The 18,546-nt window shown below is 48.5% G+C and overlaps 2 protein-coding genes across 3 annotated transcripts in view; one reads left to right on the top strand and one right to left on the bottom strand.

Moving 5' to 3' along the window:
- The window catches only part of pxb (putative Hedgehog signaling attenuator pxb), a 454,145-nt gene that overhangs the window by 93,762 nt on the left and 341,837 nt on the right, over nucleotides 1-18,546 (bottom strand). The window contains exon 1 of one of the 2 annotated variants that reach the window (XM_019843914.2): nucleotides 13,220-15,205. The exons of the other annotated variant lie outside the window; for it this stretch is intronic. The gene's annotated coding sequence lies outside the window, so the exon portion shown is untranslated. Of the gene's footprint in view, nucleotides 1-13,219; nucleotides 15,206-18,546 lie in introns of those variants that run through there. 2 annotated transcript variants of the gene reach the window in all.
- Nucleotides 2,783-18,546, top strand: part of LOC109504349 (uncharacterized) — a 121,167-nt gene continuing 105,403 nt past the window's right edge. Inside the window, exon 1 of the transcript XR_002163001.2 lies at nucleotides 2,783-3,368. The gene's annotated coding sequence lies outside the window, so the exon portion shown is untranslated. The remainder of the gene's footprint in view (nucleotides 3,369-18,546) is intronic.

Here is an 18,546-nt window from a genome sequence, read left to right as displayed (position 1 = left end):
CCAGTCGGACCATGAATTCTACTTTATTTGAGGTCAATTACGAGCGCGAGCGCCGTCGTGCTTTCCTCAATGATGCGAAAATGTGTCGGTGACTGTTCCACCGTTAAATACAAAGTGACTCTATAAACCCTTCTCTCTCCCGTTTCCGAGAAAAAAAGGAAAAGAAAAAAAAACGAACGAACTGTCGCAAAAAGTATCACCTTGACTTCAGGGCTATTCGGGGAGCGACTTATTTTTGGCGTTCTCTCGGAGACGAGAGAGCGGAAGATCACGGCGCGTGCGGGAGTACCGCACGCGGTGGCAGAATGTCAGGCCGGAGGAACGTCTCGCCCGAAAACGGACGTAAATATCAATAAACGTCCGCGTGCATAACGGGGGAATTTTTTGGCGGCCCCGAGCGTTGGAATTAAAACGTGTACGCGGCGTGGCGCGGCGCCGATGTCGCGCGATATGCGCACTCGTGCGCTTTTATGCGTTCACGCGCGCATTATTTACGGCGAGGATTTTCAGCCGTGCGCGCGGAAATTATAGCGCGCATAGAGATGCCCGATGCCCGCAGATTTACGGAGCGTTAAACGCGACGAATTTACGCGCGCCTTTTCACGACGTTGTGCTCACCGCAACGGCTCTGACTTTATTATTATTCGTTTCGCGCCTACGCCGATGAACCGTGCTCAAACGGTCGGGCTACGAGTCGCGAAATACTCGTCAGGAACGAGCGAGCAGCCAGACGCGCGTAACAGAGGATATTTCACAAGGTGCGAGTCAAATTTCAAGTGATCGTGTCAAATTTTCAGCCGATCTCCTTTCGGCGAAGGTCCTCAATCGAGACATCTCGTGGTGATTCACGATCGTAACAAAATCAGCGACAAATGTCAAGCGTCGTATTTAACAGTTATGCGGTCTCGTTAAAAAATCGGTAAATCTCACATATGATTGGGAGATAATATTTTAGTATTAAATAAATAATATCAAATCTTCTCGCATTTCATTTCGCTTATGTCGCACCGGGGTTACGTTATCGCAAGTTCGAACAAATGTCATTTATCAAACGGAGATAATATCAATGGGGGGGGGGGAGGGGAATATTGATCAGCGCGTTTCACGTGTCATTCTACACAAATGTTAACCTCGAAGCACTGGGGAAACTCCCAGGCGAAAGGTCAATGCCGGCGGTCAAAGGGAGGGGCCCGGGAGGGATGCCCGGCGCGATATGAGATATGAAATTATTTACAAGCTCGGCCAATAAGCTACCAGAAAGCTATTAAAAGTTTTCGCGATCTAGAAATAACGTCCTCACTCAGCGGGATTCTCCCCGGGGAGCGATCCACCTCGGCAACTCTCCTCGTAACGTCTTCACGGCCGGCGGGAGATGCGTGCGGTCTGAGAGCGACTTCTTTCCTCTATTTCCAGTGCGCTTTTCTTCGGCCCCGTCACCGCCGTCGGGAAGAAGAAGCACTTCCGGCGTCCAGCGTTGAAACGCGTTCGACGGAAACCGCCGGTCGGCAAGATTCCCCTCGTCTTGCTCGTCTTCTTCTACCCCGTACGATCGTCTCGACGGGCGATTTGTCTTTCTATGCGGAGAGTACTCGATAGCGTTGCGGGATTGTCTAAATCGGAGATTCTCAGAGACGGCTCGCGATCGGACGAACACAATGTCTGTTAGGCAGGCATAGGCACTTTGGCGCAATTGAATGCAACTTGCAGAAATTCTGCGCCTTTTCTGCGACTCTTAATCTATTTTTTCTAATTTTCTTGTCTCATCACCGCACCATAAAAAAGATGAAAATTGAATGAGACGAAAATTCTCAGTTTAATCTAATAGCGATATAAGATTTTTTTAAATACTACATTAACACACAGTTTTTCTCGTAGCCGAAATACGAGTTGCGAATTTCGTAAAACAAGAGTAATCAGCTAAACGCGACACTGGCCACGTCTACAGTCTCGATGTGATTTACCGACACAGAGCTCGATGTTCTCCCACATCTTTAGTTCTGGGAATCGATGAACTCGCGTCGACGGCTTCACTTCTAGGAATTGTACAGTTCAGAGGGATCATATTGGAAAGCTGATAATTTCGAGCATTTAAATTACGTATGATTTTCCTTCTGGCTGTTCGAAATGAGTTAATAAAATAGGATTGAAAAGTTTTTAATTAATAGAGATAGAAATATCAAGAATAATGAATATTCTTTCTCAATATAATTTTCTAAAGGCATTCTTTGCATATAATTATATTAATTTTACTTTTTAGTTAGCACGAATACTGTTTTTAACGAAACGGTTAGAACAACGATATTGGGAATGTTACAACAATTTTGCAAAAATAGAACAATGCTAAAATTTTATGCAAGCCGCATTCAATCATGCATAAAGTAGCTATATCGGTTTAATAGACGTGTACACACATTTGGTAGGAGATGCTTGAGCTTGTCGAAAGATCACAATCGTATAAAAAACCCTTCTGTTTAATAAATAATATAATACCTGGAAATACATGTATAATGTGTTGGCGGCCCCCCGCAACCCGGCGACCTGTCCTCTCATTTGCTTTCTATATCCTGACTGATGTAGCATCTTAATTATTCCGTTTTAGCACCGACACAGCACCTAACACTGACACTAACACTAAACTCGCGTAAATTCGACTGAAGTGCATATTAGACAGCATAATGCCGACGAAAGTTCGATTCAACATCTCAAGATCCGGAACTTTGTACTCGCACATTCACACGCACGCATGAAAGGTACCTCCGTACTGATGTATTTATTCCGCGGTGTTTACTACTTGAAGCCGGCTCGAAACGTAATCGACACTTTCGACGCCCGAAGACTGTTTATTTACGCGACACGCGAAGGTGAGTTTGACCGACTCAAAAGAAACGTCTCCGTATTACTATTGATCGTCCTGAGTTTCTCGATCTCGTTTAATGGCGGACAACGACCGTAAGCGTCCCACGGGAGACTTTTTATGTAAAGATAGTATACTTCCGTGCGATTAGCGCGACGCGTATCTTTTCGTCAATCGAGCGGTAGGCGTCGCTGACGTCGCTGGCATCGCAGATAGCCGAACGACGCGCCTCCTTATAAACAGAGCTTTTGTTAGTGACGCGCGGTCTTACCGAACATTCGCAGAATATGGCGTCGTGAAGTGCTCGATCGGGTTCTCTCGTCGGCATTAACCGTTCGTTAACATGCGTTTCTCCGATTGAATCGCATCTTCGCGAGTGTCAGTGTCAGTATTAATGTCAGTGCCATAACGGAGTAGATCGAAGACGGAGTAGATCGGAGTAGACGGAGATGCTGAAAACGGTGGGCGAAGGACGCCGCCGACATGCGACCGACAACACGTCCTATGTTTTCAGGTGTGTTAAATCATATGCAGATTTCGGATTTTGAAAGGTATTTGACGACCTTGACGAAAATAAGGAAATACTGAAATTTAGATTGGTACTCTCTCTCTCTCTCTCTCTCTTGTGGCTGGTTAGCATACGATAAGTAATCATAATTTCACGAATCTGTGTACGTATGCGAGAGAACCATCTACCATATATATAACCTATACATATTACCTATACATATTCACAGTCTCTCTATAACCTATGTATGTATCTATACTTATTCAATACAACAAAAAATACCAACTTAAACAGTTGAATAATGGGTGATGAGTACAAATCTAAGTTTAATTGTGCTGTTAATCAATTAAAATTGACGAGAGACACTTACCGTGAAGCACTCCCTGGGAGAAAAATTTGTATTCTATGATCGAAGATTTCGTCATTTTTCTTGCGACAATTAAGGTTACATTTAGATTGCAAACTGTTTCGCATTGAAAACCGGTTGAAAGCGAGTTTCACTATATAAATCAGAGATCGACAAGTCGAAACCGCGAGATGTCGAAATTGACTATTATTTTTTACATGAAAATTGTTTCTCGTTCCAGCCGTTATTGGCCAATCCCATTTTGTTTTTGACAATAGCGTCGTTTGCGTTTCCTGTCGAAAACGATTATTAACTCGCTCTCTTGTTCCTCACTGTCGAATATTTATTTTTTTTCTGCCGCTACCATTTTTTTTCGAGGAATTAAAAACTAACAAAGGCTATCTCGTGTAAAAAAATTCCACTGAAAAATGACGTGGATGAAGGTTTAATGTCCGCAATTATTTACGTCGCTGATAAAACGTGTTGCGGGGTTTTGTGCTTCTCCGAGAAACATCACGTAGTGCACTCGAATGGCTAGCTATTCAGATTCAAATTTCGGGTAGGTCGTTCAAAATACCGTCGATTCATATTCTACTCGGTCTAGAATTTAGTTCATCTGGCCGGTCATAACGGAACATCGACGAAAGTTTTATTCGCGTAAAACAATCACAGAATTTCAGCATAATAAAGATGTAAGTTATAAAGAGAATGTTTTCGCAGAGAGAATGAGAGGAGGAAGAGAAAGTATAGGCATTTTTTATAATTTAGATAAATAATTTATCATTCATTATCAGTACACACACACACACACACACGTACATGCGCGCGTACGCGTATGTATGTGTGTGAGAAAAGAGTTCTAAATAAAAGTATACGAATTTTATAACAACGATTAAAATTGGAAAATCTTTTCATGAAAAAGATACAAAGTAGTTTCGTGTTTCTTCGAATTCGAGCTATGAAAAATGTGTTCAATAAATATATATAATATTTATACATGTAATTTGTTACATAAAGTTGCAAATGTGCAGACAAATTTATTCACACATACCTTACGTATAAAAGTCCTTTTTTATAACCTGATAAATTCTGCACGTCAGTCAAGGTCAAGGTATTCGAGCAATCTCGTCGGATGATCCCCTACGAGAACGTCGATACTCCCGTCACGAATCTCACGATTACCCGGTAGAGGGATGGGAGAGGGCGCGTTTCGGTCGTGGGTCGCGCGAAAGTGCAGAAACAAAGTTGGGACCCTCGTCGTTATCTAGAAACGACCGAATTCCACGAGGGACGTCTCAATCGTGTCTTCCCTGTGGATCGTTCGATTCACGCGACATATTAATTTCTGTTCTGGTCTTTAGCTCCGTGATAACGAAGGAGATTACTAACGTACCGCGACGGATGCGATCTAAACGGATGCGAAACTATATAAATAGTTATTACTCTCTTAATTAATATCCATTAATTTATACATCCCCTATATCTTCCCCCTAGGAATGTACTCCATCTGGAATCGTAATTAAATACACGTACACACGTATACACACGCACGACACGTTATCGCTCGGTAATAACAAGCGCCAAGGATCGCGCGGCGGGTCACCCTCCTCTCGCGAGATCTCGATCGTGTTACTTTCCACCCTGCCCTGTACTTTTCCCCCCTCCCTCCACCAACGCGTCACTTAGAAGTTACGAGCCTCTCCCGGAGATCGTTTAATTCGAGCCGCCGAGGTAAGGCCGCAACGGGGTCGAAAGGGAAGGTAACGGGATACCTAAAACTCCGTCACCCTCAAGATGCCGGCAAGCTACCCTCGTAAGTTTCTTCCGCCACCGCTTCTTCTTACTTTTAACTCCCCGCCTGTCCTCCGCTCGAGTCCGCGGAGAGAGCTTTCGCACGCACGTGTCTCGAGTTTCTCACCGGTGCTTTATTAAGCCGGTGCCTTTCCCTTTAATGGAAACGATTTCGGCTAGCTTGCATGGTACACACTAAGAGGGTGACGAGCGCATACTAAGGGATGATGCCGGGGATACTGACATGATCCCAACGAGGGCAAGATCCTAGCCGCTGCTCGTCTCATTGCTCACTATCGAGCGTTAGCGACCTATTTCATCAGAATACCTATCAGTATACTCTAGATCAACAACGTATTACATATTTCGCGAAATTCTAAATATAAATATAAAATGGATAAATAAAACGGAGACACGAGACTTGCTTGAAAATGTTCGTGAAAGCGAGCAAAGGAAAAATCGGGAGATTGCAGTCGATTTCCGATGGATCGTACATTGGAACGAATTGGAACATTGCAAAAAATTCACGCACGATTTTTGCACGTGACGTCTCGGACACGTGGAAACAAGCACGTCAGTTTCAGGGTCGCAGCGCGCCCGCGAGAGGCTCTTTGAACGGCTGAGAGACGCGAGGTCGGAACTTTTATCACGCGCGACATCGCATTAACAACGCGCGTGCTCGTATCGGAACTTCCACCGCCGCGAAACGCGTCTCGCGCCGTCGTAGCAGCGCCTGTTACCCGGACTGTTATTCCGGCCGTAAAAGTACTCTTCCGTCGTGGTCGGAAGAGGAGGCCGCCGGAGACCAGGGAGACGCTAATCGCGATGGGCTTAACGAGCGATAAAGCCCGGTCTCGTGTGTCCATCGGGTAAACGTTGCTGGTTCCCGTCCGTCGTAAACTCGGTTTAAGTGGAGCCGCCACGAGGAAGCCAAGCTTGCAGCGTCCCGACAACCAAGGCGTGCGAGGCCGAATCGCGAGAGCAAATTATCGCGAGCGTCTTATTCCTGTTAAGAATTATTCCATTTTCTTCCCTCACCTTCTTTCTTTCATCGGACACAGGGAGATGGATCGTAATGAGCGCGGATTGTCAATAATTCGGAGGACTCGAATTTCTACGAAATTAGAAAACAAATTTTTGGGCAATCAAACACCGGGAATATAACTTGAGAGTGAAGCGAAGCGAATGTCACCGGGATTTCGTGATTTTATTTGTGCTCGTTTGCGCGCCGTATTTTTTTCTCTTTGATTATTTCTATAGATGTCCTCGCGGCTAATAAATCTTGCTGTTATTGACGATGCAAATGGCAGTCTTGCCGTCGTTGACGACGATTCAATGTTCAGCCTTCACAATTATACGAATGAACGTTGATTTACAATACCGCGGACAGAATAAGATAATGAATAACAGGAAAGAGAGCGTGTGATATTTTTCCCCACCGGTTTCACGTGTCGGTCGAACGAACCGCTAAATCATTCTTTATATGGTCCTGCTGAACTACGGTTATAGTAAATGCGCGAGTGGCCGGGGGGGGGGGGGGGGCACGAAATCTCGCAGTGCATTACGCGGTATAGCGAATATACGGGAAATTTCAGCGATTTCGTTCGCGCGGACGTTAATCCGAGTAGACGTGAATCGGCGGAACTTAAGCGTGGCGCGTAGAGGTGTTTCGAAAGATATGAAATTCTCATATGCATTAATCGGCTGAATCGTCCGGTTGAGCGTGGCGCCTTATTACTATAATTTTATTTCTCTTGAAACAGCAAATCGCAAAGGATTCATCAAGAAGCGTATCATTAAGAAGAAGAACAATGGAAGAAATATTGCAGCCGAGAAGTTTTAGTTAATAAAATTATATTTTTTCAACGGAATCGGATTTCTCGACTTTTTCTTGTGGTCACGAGAGCGGTTTTGAGAGCGCGAAAAGATCCATGAGCACTTCTCCTCATCCGCTTTACGCCGGTGCCTATGCACACCCTGCCGCATATCGACTTGTGCTTCCCCCTCGTGTCGAGTGGCTGTACCTCTCTGCTGCAGCGGCTACGTGGAGCGACTGTGCTCGTCGGAACCTTTTCGTCGGTCGTTACGTTTGTTTCCGACAACGTAATAATTTGCCAATGAAATGCATGTCTTTCGAGATGACTCTGTGATATTAGTTCATTACGTCGCGTTCAAATCATTCCTGTCTCGAAAATCAAAGCAAGGTGAAAGGAAAACAATTCAACAGAATTTTCTGCGCACAATCATAGAATATTTTTGACGTTTATCCAATATTTTTTAGATTTTTACCGTATTACGTGGGAACGCGAGAGCTGTCTTGAAAAATATTATTACGTGTTAATCACCGCGTATAAATTCGCAAATATTAATGCGACTTTTGGATAAATGTTTTCATCTAATTTCGAGAGTTTCCTTTCGCGCAGAAATCTTCGGGAAAAACAAAGCCGATACGCAATATGGCAAAATGTGCCGACTATTTTACGCGCAAAAACTGCGAGCGAGAAACAGCATTGCGGTTTTGATTCTGTTGCTTTTCGCGATTTTTTCGCCTATCCGTTAAGCTACGAGAGAGAGAGAGAGAGAGAGGGGGGGGGAGAAAGAGATGTGGATAACGAATGGTTCAGTCAAGATGAATCATATTTTTCACATTTATGCGTTTCACTCTGCCTTTCTCTCTTCCCATGATAATTTTTTTTCTTTTTCTTTGGCCTGCGAAATTCAACTTTATCACTTGGCTAAATTCTATCTCTTTTTTATTTACGCCGCAACTAGTCTTATGATGTTGAAATAGACAAGAACTCACCAATTAGAATCAGTTTTATAGTTTAGAACTAAAGCTATTCGCATTATATTCCATGACTCGCAAGTAGAACAACGGTGTCGCGCGCATAGATATCGCAGATTTCTCCTTCTATCCGCATTCAAACCGCATGATGACATTGGCAATCCAACTTGTACATTACGGAACTGATAATGTATAATCGTACGGTGTATGGGAGTTTTGAAATCGCTACTGAAGACGTAATAGCGATTTGAAATTAATGAAAAATCTTCAATCGCGCTTACAAGTGAAAAGCATAATTTACCGTCCCGACACTTCGGGCAATCGTAAAGTTTCACGAGGCAATGTCGCGTAAATCACTTTATCTAGATTTAAGAAAAATGAACTCAGTCTCTATAATATGAATAATTTAGAGGAAAGCAACGACGGTAAAGTTCATGATACTTGAGTGAGAGAGCTCGATATTGGAAGTCCGGGGACCTCGAAGATAAAGATTACGCGATAATGCACAGCGTAAAGCCGACGTACGTCGTTATCGCGTATCGAGATCACAGGATTAATCCTTTAAGTCACTGCGGCGGGTTTCGCATTATCCGGAAAGCGTATCCATATCGCGCTAGGAAGCGTAACGACAAAATATCAGCCATTCGCCAGAAATTCGCTCGGTGCTCGCGTTTTACGAGTAAGGGCGTGCATAGGGTTGCCAACAACGACGCATTTCCGTCGACATGTGTCGTTTCTCTCCGACGTCGAGGATTTCCCTATAGGATAACGACCGGGCGATATGTGGGAACGACGTTGTTTTCAATCCGCTCGTTGGCCGTCAGGAGCTATCAGGATGATTCCTTCGTCGTTGGCTAAATCGCTTCTGGCACGAGTGTCGGGCGTAGAGAAAGAGAGAGAGAGAGAGAGAGAGAGAGAGAGAGAGAGAGAGAGAGAGAGAGAGAGAGAGAGGGAGGATAGTAATTTTCTCCATGAGAACATGCACTCTATCCCAGCGTCCTTACGAGGACACGCCGTGTGTCCTGATTATCGCCGTCGCGCCTCGTTGGGATAAAGTGAGCGGCATCGCAAACAGCGGCGGAAGAAAGCCGCAGGACACCGCTCGCATTTTCGCCCATAGGCGACCCCCATAACCGTGTCAGCCCAATAACTGTCAACCGCAGTCGCACTTATAAACTCCCGGATCCGGGATTCTGCCGCCGAACGGGAGCTGCGGGATTAATTCCCAGCTCATACCCGCGACCCGGCCGCGCGCTACTTCGTCGTAACTCTCTTTAATCCCGAGAATAGAATCCGCGCGCCGAGAAGACATACGCGACAGTTCCGCGGTCGCGTTTCTTCCCCGCGTTCCTGGCCGGAGAACAGCGGAGGAGGAAGACACCCGCCGGCTCGATGATCGAGCGCGTTCTGTCGCGTGCGACGACGTCGATTAGCTCCAGGCTAGGTCGCCGCGATTGGGCTCGCTTTCGCGAGAATCCGTGGGAACGAGCTCGAAATTCTATTACCGGAGCAATGTTCTTCGTTGTTCGGAGTTGTTATATTTCACGGGTTTATATTTCAATGCGTTTTTGCACAAAGTTCGCGATTGATGGGGAAATCGGTGAGCGAAATTTAATCCGCGATGACATTTTACAGATTTGAAATGCGTCGCCGATTTTACAGATGTTTTACACGAAAATGCGAGGCATTATGACACTCGGCGGGTTGTGAAATGTACTAACAGTACTCGTGATACAGCGTGCGAATTTCCACCATGCGGTCGCGACCATTTTTTCCTCTCTTCTTATTTCTTTGTTTATCCGGTGGATCCCGCGGCTTTCTCCGCTTCCCTCTTTTCCTTCTCGATGTCTGGCGCGATATTGGATCCGGATGTAGAGCTATCGTATTACGTTTACCGCGAAAAAATGCCAACCTCGCGAACTCGATCAACCGCGGTGTAGCGCGTCGCGCGATATGTCACGAGAGTTCGCAGGAGCGAAAATAGAAATGGATTTCCGCCGTCAAAGAGAAAAAAAGAAAAATCGTCACTTGTCGCCATCGTTATTTAAATTTGTCAAATCATATTATTCATTCTTCGAGAATTTCGAATGTCATTTCGAAATCTGTAACGAGAATTCGAACTTGTTCGATTTTTTGATCGATGGTAGCAGGTATTTTAACACGTAGTTTCCCGAGGGAGGTCTATGAAAAAATTGTTATTTCATCCTACACATTTATAACATTTTCTTTCATCTTGGTAACGTAATTTTCTCTTGTTCCGCGTGTTTCGCCAGAAGGCCGGCGAAATAGAAATTTTCGTCGCCGAGATGCAAGCAAGAAAATAACAAGGACTTGGTCTCTTGGATTCGATCGAAGACGTAACGTCCGTGGAGATTTTCGCGGATTCTGAGTGAGCGTAGTGTATGATACTAGCGCCGGGAAAACCGTGTCGAGGCGAAAAATTCTTTATCGTCGGGATGCACATTTGAGAAAATAACAAGGACTCGCGATTTGACTCGATCGAAGGTGTAACGCGCGTAGCAATTTTTGCGGTCTCGCCGAACGTCGACGAAACTATTCGTGGCCGAATTAGTTTCGCGGAGGATAAAGGGAATTGCGACACTGATCGTCGGAAAGAGCGTAACGCGTGTGCGAGTTTCGCAGATATTCTTTTCACGAAACGACCGAATTTCATGATTCGCAGGAAGAATCATCGATATACGAGGCGATTGCACTTTGCGTCGCACGAGACAAATGTAACACCCGTGCACACGAAATTCTGCTCAATTTCGGAAACGCTACGCCGAATTCGCCGACGAGAAAAATCCCTTGTCGTCGGGATGCACTCAGGAAAATAACAAGAAGTCGCGATTGGAGTCGGGTCGAGGGTAGAACACGCGCGGGAAAAGCGGGGCGTTCGATGAAGTCGACGAGAAAAATTTCTATTGCCGGAATGCACTCGTGGAATTAACGTGGGAAGGGGCGCAATCGGACTTGGTCGTCGTAGACGACGAGCGTGCATGATGTAACGCAGTTCGCAAAAATGACGAGGAGGATTTCCCGACGAGTCGTAACGTCCTGGCGAGCGAGTTCGCGACGATACGACGAAAATTCCGTGACTGCATTGGATTTTCCGGCGAGGTGTGGCGAGACGAGACGAGCGTTTCTGAATTCCACTCGAGCGTCAAGATTTTCCGGTGCGACAAGGTGCTCTCTTCCGAACTCGAGTCGATGAAAAGTACGAGAACACGACCGCGGATGTCGCGACTGCGATGCGTTAAAATCTCGGTTCGCCGATATTCCTGGCAGCTCGAGCGACGGTAAAATTTTATCGCCTGCGTCGGCTTTTCTCTTCGGGAAATATGCTTTCTCACGGTGCACGCGCTCCAAAGATCGACGGAATCACTCGCGATTCTTATCGAGTTTGCCGCGTTAAACGGGCCAGGAACGAGCGAGCGGGCGCGCGCGCGCACGAGAGAGAGAGAGAGAGAGAGAGAGAGAGAGAGAGTCGTTTCCCTATATTATCGTCTCTTATCCTTGTAAGCATTCATCTTAATTATACACTATTAAGCGCAACGCTCGTTTTAAACGAATCGTTATAAATTCCCCTCGACGCTGCACTCGCGATGCACCAAATACTCTCACGCGGAGACGGTCGAATTGATATCCGTGCAATCACTTTTCCGCCACTCGTGAGAAAACGGGAGCCTCATTGTAATCCATAGTCACTATTTTTCATATTATCTTCTCTCTTGTTGGACATTTTCGATTAAATAAGCTGCTAGTTTCGTTTAAATAATTTCGACGAGATAATTCTGTCGATACGACACGTGTCGTACTGAAGCTGCGTCTCTCAGATCCTAACGATGCGAGCTCGCTCGAAAGCGACTATTAAGACTATCCAAAAGGGATAGCTCATTATTCTCCGTGAACTAGAAGGATCTCCGCGCGAGATATCTCAAATCCGCGATCGATAGCGCGATAATCCATGCGGAGCGCGGGTCACTCGTCCGCGCGCGAGGAGAGGTCGCTCGCGATGGAAATCGCCGTTCGTCGAGATGCTTTTAGGAGCGGATTCGAGGTAATCCTCTTTGCACCGGGCTGCGCGAAAAAGGAAGGCAGCGACGATGAGGGCGACGGGGGAGGTGGAGATTCGCTCCGAAAAAGCGGGCACGCTCTTTCCGCCTCGAAACTCGCCACGTGACACGCGTGGAATTCGCAGTCGCGAAAGGATGCTTTTAATTCCTTTTTTTCCCGCTTTTCCCTCTTTCGCAAAAACGCTTTTTTTTTCCCCCAGAAACACGCGTTCTCGGTGAGAATCCGTTTCGGATATCTGTTACGAGGATATTGGCGTTCGTTTCCGGACACCTTTTCACCGCGAAAATGGCACAGTTTCAAAAGTTCCAATTTATATTTTATTTAAATGGATTCGCGCAGGCACGCTCTCTTTCTCTCTTTTCCGCTCGCGCCTTCAATGCTAACCGTATTGTGCACCTAACACACCGTCTCATTCTCATTACGTTGAACTACGACAGTTTAAAAGCTTTCCGTTACGCATGCCATTACAAATGGAAATTCGTGTCTTCTCGACACGGTTGGGCATATAATTATCCCCGCTTTTATTTTTCGCGCAATAATCGTCGCGCCATCCCGCAATTTGACGCAGTCACTTGCACCGCGCACGGTCTCGTTCCATTTTCGCACTTTCTAATTTCGCAGATCACATCGTCGTTTAAATTTTCCGCGACTCTCATTTCCCGTCACACACTTTTGCAATTTATCGACACAGGGAAGAGGGGGGAGGGGGAGGGTGCGAGTTAAACGCTGTTAAACTCTGATTCGTTCCATTTTCGGAACGGGGTATATAACCGGTAGAATCATCTCCCTTGCGCTGTTAGAATTGCGCAAGAATTGTGCAAGAAACGACGACGACGTGATAAACGCGCGCTCGCTTACCTTACAGATCCGACTGCGACTGCGGCGACGACGTCGATTCGCTACGAGCGCATTTCCACCGCGGGCGATTTTCCGCGCGACACTTTCCCTCACGACCGGCGTGACGGAGCCTGCGACCCTTCCGTCTTCGCTACCAACTCGCAAACAATTGCCTGCTTTTTTCCGCGTGCGCGCACGTCGCGTACACACGGGCGATTCGCGCGGCACGATTTTTTTCGCCCCACGATCCACCCCACGCACTCGCGATCACGTCGCTGCCGCGACGGTCTTCGGCCACGGAAGCGGCGGCGTGAAGCGACGGGCGCGCTCTAAAGCTGATGATTTAGCACTGATCCCCGCGGACGATAGAGCACGAGTCGTGGAAAGTACCGGCAGCCATACGCAGCCCCGAGGAAAGTAATCTCACCCTGTTTGCGTCACCGTGTCGCGAGACGCTCTTCAAGCCGGCACAAAAGGCCGTCTGGCCGTCTCTCCCTTCGTCTCGCGAGTGTGGCAGTCGCCAACCCCGCCAAGGGGGTCAGTAAACTTGGCTGGCAGACACGGATTCGCGGCTAGCGAAGCGCCGGCACTTTTGCATCTCTTTCGAAAAGATGTATGAGGAGAAAAGTGCTCGAGCGAGAGAGAGCGAGAGAGAGAGAGAGAGAGAGAGGGAGGTTTGCGGCTCGGACCAACGACTGCACTCGCGATGGTATTTCTCGACTGCACATCGGTCGCACATACACTCGGGTTACACACCTCGGGAGAGTCACGGAGAAACACAAAAGATGCGACAGGGACAACCAGCGTCGTGCTGCGCGCACTACCGGTGTTTTTTTTTTTTTTTCTTTATCGTGAAGAAAGCTACGGTGTTGCGTGACAAAGACGCCTGCGACACGGGGTCACTCGGGAGTCGGGCGAATTTTCTAATGCACTTTCTCGTGCCGCTCACCGGCGCGTCATCCTTCCTTCCTTTCTTCTTTCCTCCGTGGAAAATGCAACGATCCGCCTGGAGACGCCGTCCGGATGAATCTTCACGTCCGCGTGTCGAGATCGACGAAATTCGCCGGTCCGCGCGCGTCTCTTCTTCAGCCAGCCGCTGCACCGCGGAAAATCCACACCTTCACCGCCGGCGCGCGTTCAATTCGAGCGAGTTTCGTCGCGCCGCTCGCGCGCTCCCATTCGCGGACACGGGAAAAAATCCCTCGCGATCATTCACTAGCGGAATTTCCAACACTCACAGCACGAACATCGACAGCGGCCTGAGACTCTTTTTCGGCCCGTTATTTTTCCGCGACGCTATTTTTCACGTGCACCACCGTACCATTTTCCCACTCTCTCTCTCTCTCTCTCTCTCTCTCTCTCTCTCCCTCTCCCTCTCCCTCTCCCTCTCTCTCTTCCACTCGTAGCGCGAAAAATTCAACCGGTAGTACGCTCCGATGTTCACTCACTGCTGGATTCAATTTTCACGTTCGCTCCGGCACCGGCGGCGCGTTAAATTTCACCATCTTTCCATTCACGTGCTGCCGCGGCGCGGGGGGTAACCACCCCCTTTCGGATTCGGCGAGTGCTCGCTCGAGGAGCAAGTTCGCCGCCGACCGACGAGGTTTGCCGGACGTTTGTTTATGTCTCACCGTCGTCCCACTGTCACTGTCACACGGAGAGTGCGAGCGCGAGGAGCAGGTACCGTCGAAGAGGAGGGCCCTCGAAACTTCAGCCGCGGGTCAAGCCGGACGGACTTTGCGACTCGCCGTGGTAGCGCGTTCAGGATTAACATCACACTGTGCGAGCTCACGCGCGCGCGCGCGCTCTCTCTCTCTCTCTCTCTCTCTCTCCTCTAAGTCCCCCTAAGCTTCAGGGCTCAACGCGGCCTCCTCTAGCGCGACTCACTTTTCGTCTACCTGCCTCTCTCGTTGCCAGAACAACCTTCGCTTCATGGCCGCGCGCGGCACACTGTTGCTCTGTACGTTCCTCCGCAGCTTCGAGCTCGGTCGTTCGCCCTCCACTGCTTCGTCGTTCCCCACTTTGAAGCTTCCCCTACCCTAGCTAGCCCCGATGCGTTGGCGATCCCCCCTCTCTCTCTCTCCCCCTCTACGTCCCCCCTCTCTCCCTCTCTCTCTCTCTCTCTCTCTCTCTCTCTCTCTCTCTCTCTCTCTCTCTCCGTGCGTGCGTGTGTGTGTGTGTATGTGTGTGCTGTCGGAGTCGACCGGCTCCTCTTCTTTCTTCGGGTGCGTGTGGCGAACTCCTTTCACGAGGGTGACCCGCCGCACGCGGAATCGGGGGTGAAAAGAGTGCAGGGGATGGGGAGCGAGCGGTGTTTTTTTCGTTCATTCGATGCGCGCACGGTGAGAGCACGGTGTAGGAATGGGGAGGCTCGAATTCACCGCTACGATTTGTTCTCGGATTTCGATCCTCACGTAGATCCGTCGTTATATCCTGACGATGACTCCTCGAGAGTGTCGGCTCGCTCTGCTCCGCTCTGCGAGGGTCACCTGTTTGTTTTCACCGAGCCGGCCGATAAAATTTTCCCTCGCGACTTCTGCTCGAATATCTTGCTACTTTTCATGCTGCGTAGCGCGAGCGATAGCGGACTTCCGAGTTGCGCCTTCCAATTATCTCGAGCACGACCGAATCGATCGGATTTCGACGGATCGATCAAGTTTCAAATACTCGGCAAACCGATCCCCTCCGACATTTGCATTCGTCTTCCGTCGTCATCGATCAGCGCTGAAACGGCTATTCGCAGCGATTCGGTGTCGAAGCATCATGCGCGAGAGATTCATCGTTTCGTTACAGCGACCATAAAGCGATGATCCGGTAGAACTTGGATCAACTTTCCGCCGGTGTCGCTCTCTCTCCGAGGGCGATCCAGTTTCGAGGTCCTTCAAGCCTGACGTATTATTCGAAGGACCGGAGCGTACCTGTCTGCTTGTACAGTGGTGCCCTCTCGACTGTAACAGGACTTTCCATTGTACACAGAAGGATGTTTCGTGTAGACACATGAATAATATCGTCTTAAAGTTCATTTCCTATGCGCATGCATTTGTCGGAAGCCGTATGTTACCGTGCCGTTTATGTTGGCTATCAAAGCCCGCATTAGCGAGGCATTTGTAATTCTCATAATATGTCGCCGCGAATAAACAGAATACGATTGAACGCGACGTCATCTATCCGTCGCGACGCGACGCGATTGTTTTCCGCGACGAGCCGCGACAACGGTCAAAGGTAATTGAACGAAAGGCATTCGGTGTTGTATTGTAATCTTTCTGTGCCGCGGGAGCGGGAGCATCCGCTAGGGTACCGTGTTTTCAGCGTTTGCGTTTATTGGCAAGAGCTCAGAGTGGTGCCATGTCGTCAGCGACAAGGCGAGCGGTAAATCGAGACTGCCGCGGAAGCGATCGAATAATTGTCACGGCCATTACGACTACGCTCTTGGCGAGATCAGTCCGCGCGCCGTCAGGAACGACGCGCAAAAGTCTGTCAAAGTCTGTCAATTTTGCATCTTCGCTTCGACTCGCGTCGCGCGCGCGCGCGACCGTTCCGCGCGGATACGTCTCCCTTCGTCGCCCTACCGTCTTCCCTTCGTCGTGCTCTCTTAGAGAGCAACGGGAATGCGAGTTTACATCTCGCCGGCGGTAGTTTCGCGTCGACGAGCTCGCACAATGAAGCGGAGCCGCTGGTAAGAACGACAGAACGTTTCGTCGCGGGATTCTGTAAATAAGACACGGCGAGCGGGGGAGGAACTGCGACGGCGAACTTCACGTCGTCGTCGTGGCAGTCGACGTCGACGACGACGTCGGAACGACGACGTCTTGCGTTAGAGGCGAGTATCAGGCGAATGCAGTTCAAACAAGGAAACTCGCGTCGTCGCGCGGAAAACGCACTAATCCCGCGACAGAGCGAGCTGTCGTGTTCTTCCGTGCGCTCGCTCCCGTTGGAATTTCTTTGCGGTCGGCGAATCCGGGTGCGATCGAACTTGAAAGACGACGACGAGGGCGACGAGTCCCGCGGGAAGCCTAATCGACTGGCGTTTAACGCCGCGCCTCGCCTAATCTCCGTCGCAGGAAAGTTTTTCCGTGTTACTCGTACTGATTCCTCGCGCCCGTAAAAGACCCACCTAAGCTAAGTGATATCGATTGCGCCGCGCTGCACTTTCGAGTCTGCGGTGCATGACGGATCGAGTAACCGATAATGATCGCCTTCGCGTCCGCTCACGTCGTAATTACCTCCCGTGGAATGTGGGCGAATTAAAGGAAAAAAGAGGAAATGTTAGCGAGAGCCATTCGGTGGAAATCGAATTTGTACTTACGAAGATCACAGGTTGTTCTTCTAATTACTCAACGCTCTTTCTCTCTCTCTCTCTCTCTCTCTCTCTCTGTCTCGCTCTTTCCCCATCCGTGCGTTTCAATGAGGAAACCAGTTTATCCAGCGCTGTGCTAAATTCCTTTTCACATTTATATACCAAATGGCGAAGATGAAAATATAAACCCGGTTAATTTACGGTTAAATGCTTCCGCTCGAGACAAGTAGTCTGTTCTTTTTAACTGCACTGCGGAACTAGTGCAATAAGTTAGAATGAGAAAACTATATTTTTTCTCACTTTAACTTGTTGCACCATTTCAGCAGTGCAGCTAAAAAGAACAGACCAAAAATTTACTGTCCCATTCTTTCGTCAGTTCCTTCACAGACCGAGTCACCGAGTGCAAACGGTAATGCTTACGGTAATCCGCTCGATTCGCTGTAATCGTCAATCCGTCGGGAGATTTACGTCTCCCGATTTTCGCGCGCTTGCGCGCGCCTGCGACTTGCTGCAAAGTTTCGTACTTCTTATCTGACCTGCTTATCAGGCCTGCTCCTCGCGCAGGAAGTCGAATTAGACGGACGGTGCGGTAACGGAACGTCCGTCTTGTTATCGATTGTGGGCGGAAGTCCGCGATCCCGGGGCTGAAACTCGCGCGGGACCGTAATTCGACGTATGTGGGTCATTTGGCTCTCGCGAGACAGGACGGAGAACGACGGGGGCGGGACGAAAGGGATATCCTTGGACGAAGGATATGCAGCGTGTGGAAGGATATCCCAGCGCGCACAGGAAACCGGGAACGTGCCCGTGCCTTCGACGCGGCCCGTAATATTACAGGATCCCCCGCCGGCAGGACGTGTCAGAGTGAACGTGTCAGAATGACCATTACTCTTGAGAAGAATAAAGAATTGCGGAGGAGGGAGTTTTATACCCGCGCCACGATACGATTTTTCACGGTTTTCTTTTTTTCGATTCCGCGCCCGCGATCGTTTTCTCGTACACGCGCGCGAGAGAAGCAATTCCCGCTTCAAAGTTGTTGGACGCGACGCCT

This window comes from Harpegnathos saltator, unplaced genomic scaffold (assembly GCF_003227715.2).
Source record: "Harpegnathos saltator strain DR-91 unplaced genomic scaffold, Hsal_v8.6 scaffold480, whole genome shotgun sequence".
NCBI classification, from domain to species: Eukaryota; Metazoa; Arthropoda; class Insecta; order Hymenoptera; family Formicidae; genus Harpegnathos; species Harpegnathos saltator.
Note: the sequence above shows the minus strand (reverse complement) of the source record. Positions and strands in the feature narration are given on the sequence as shown.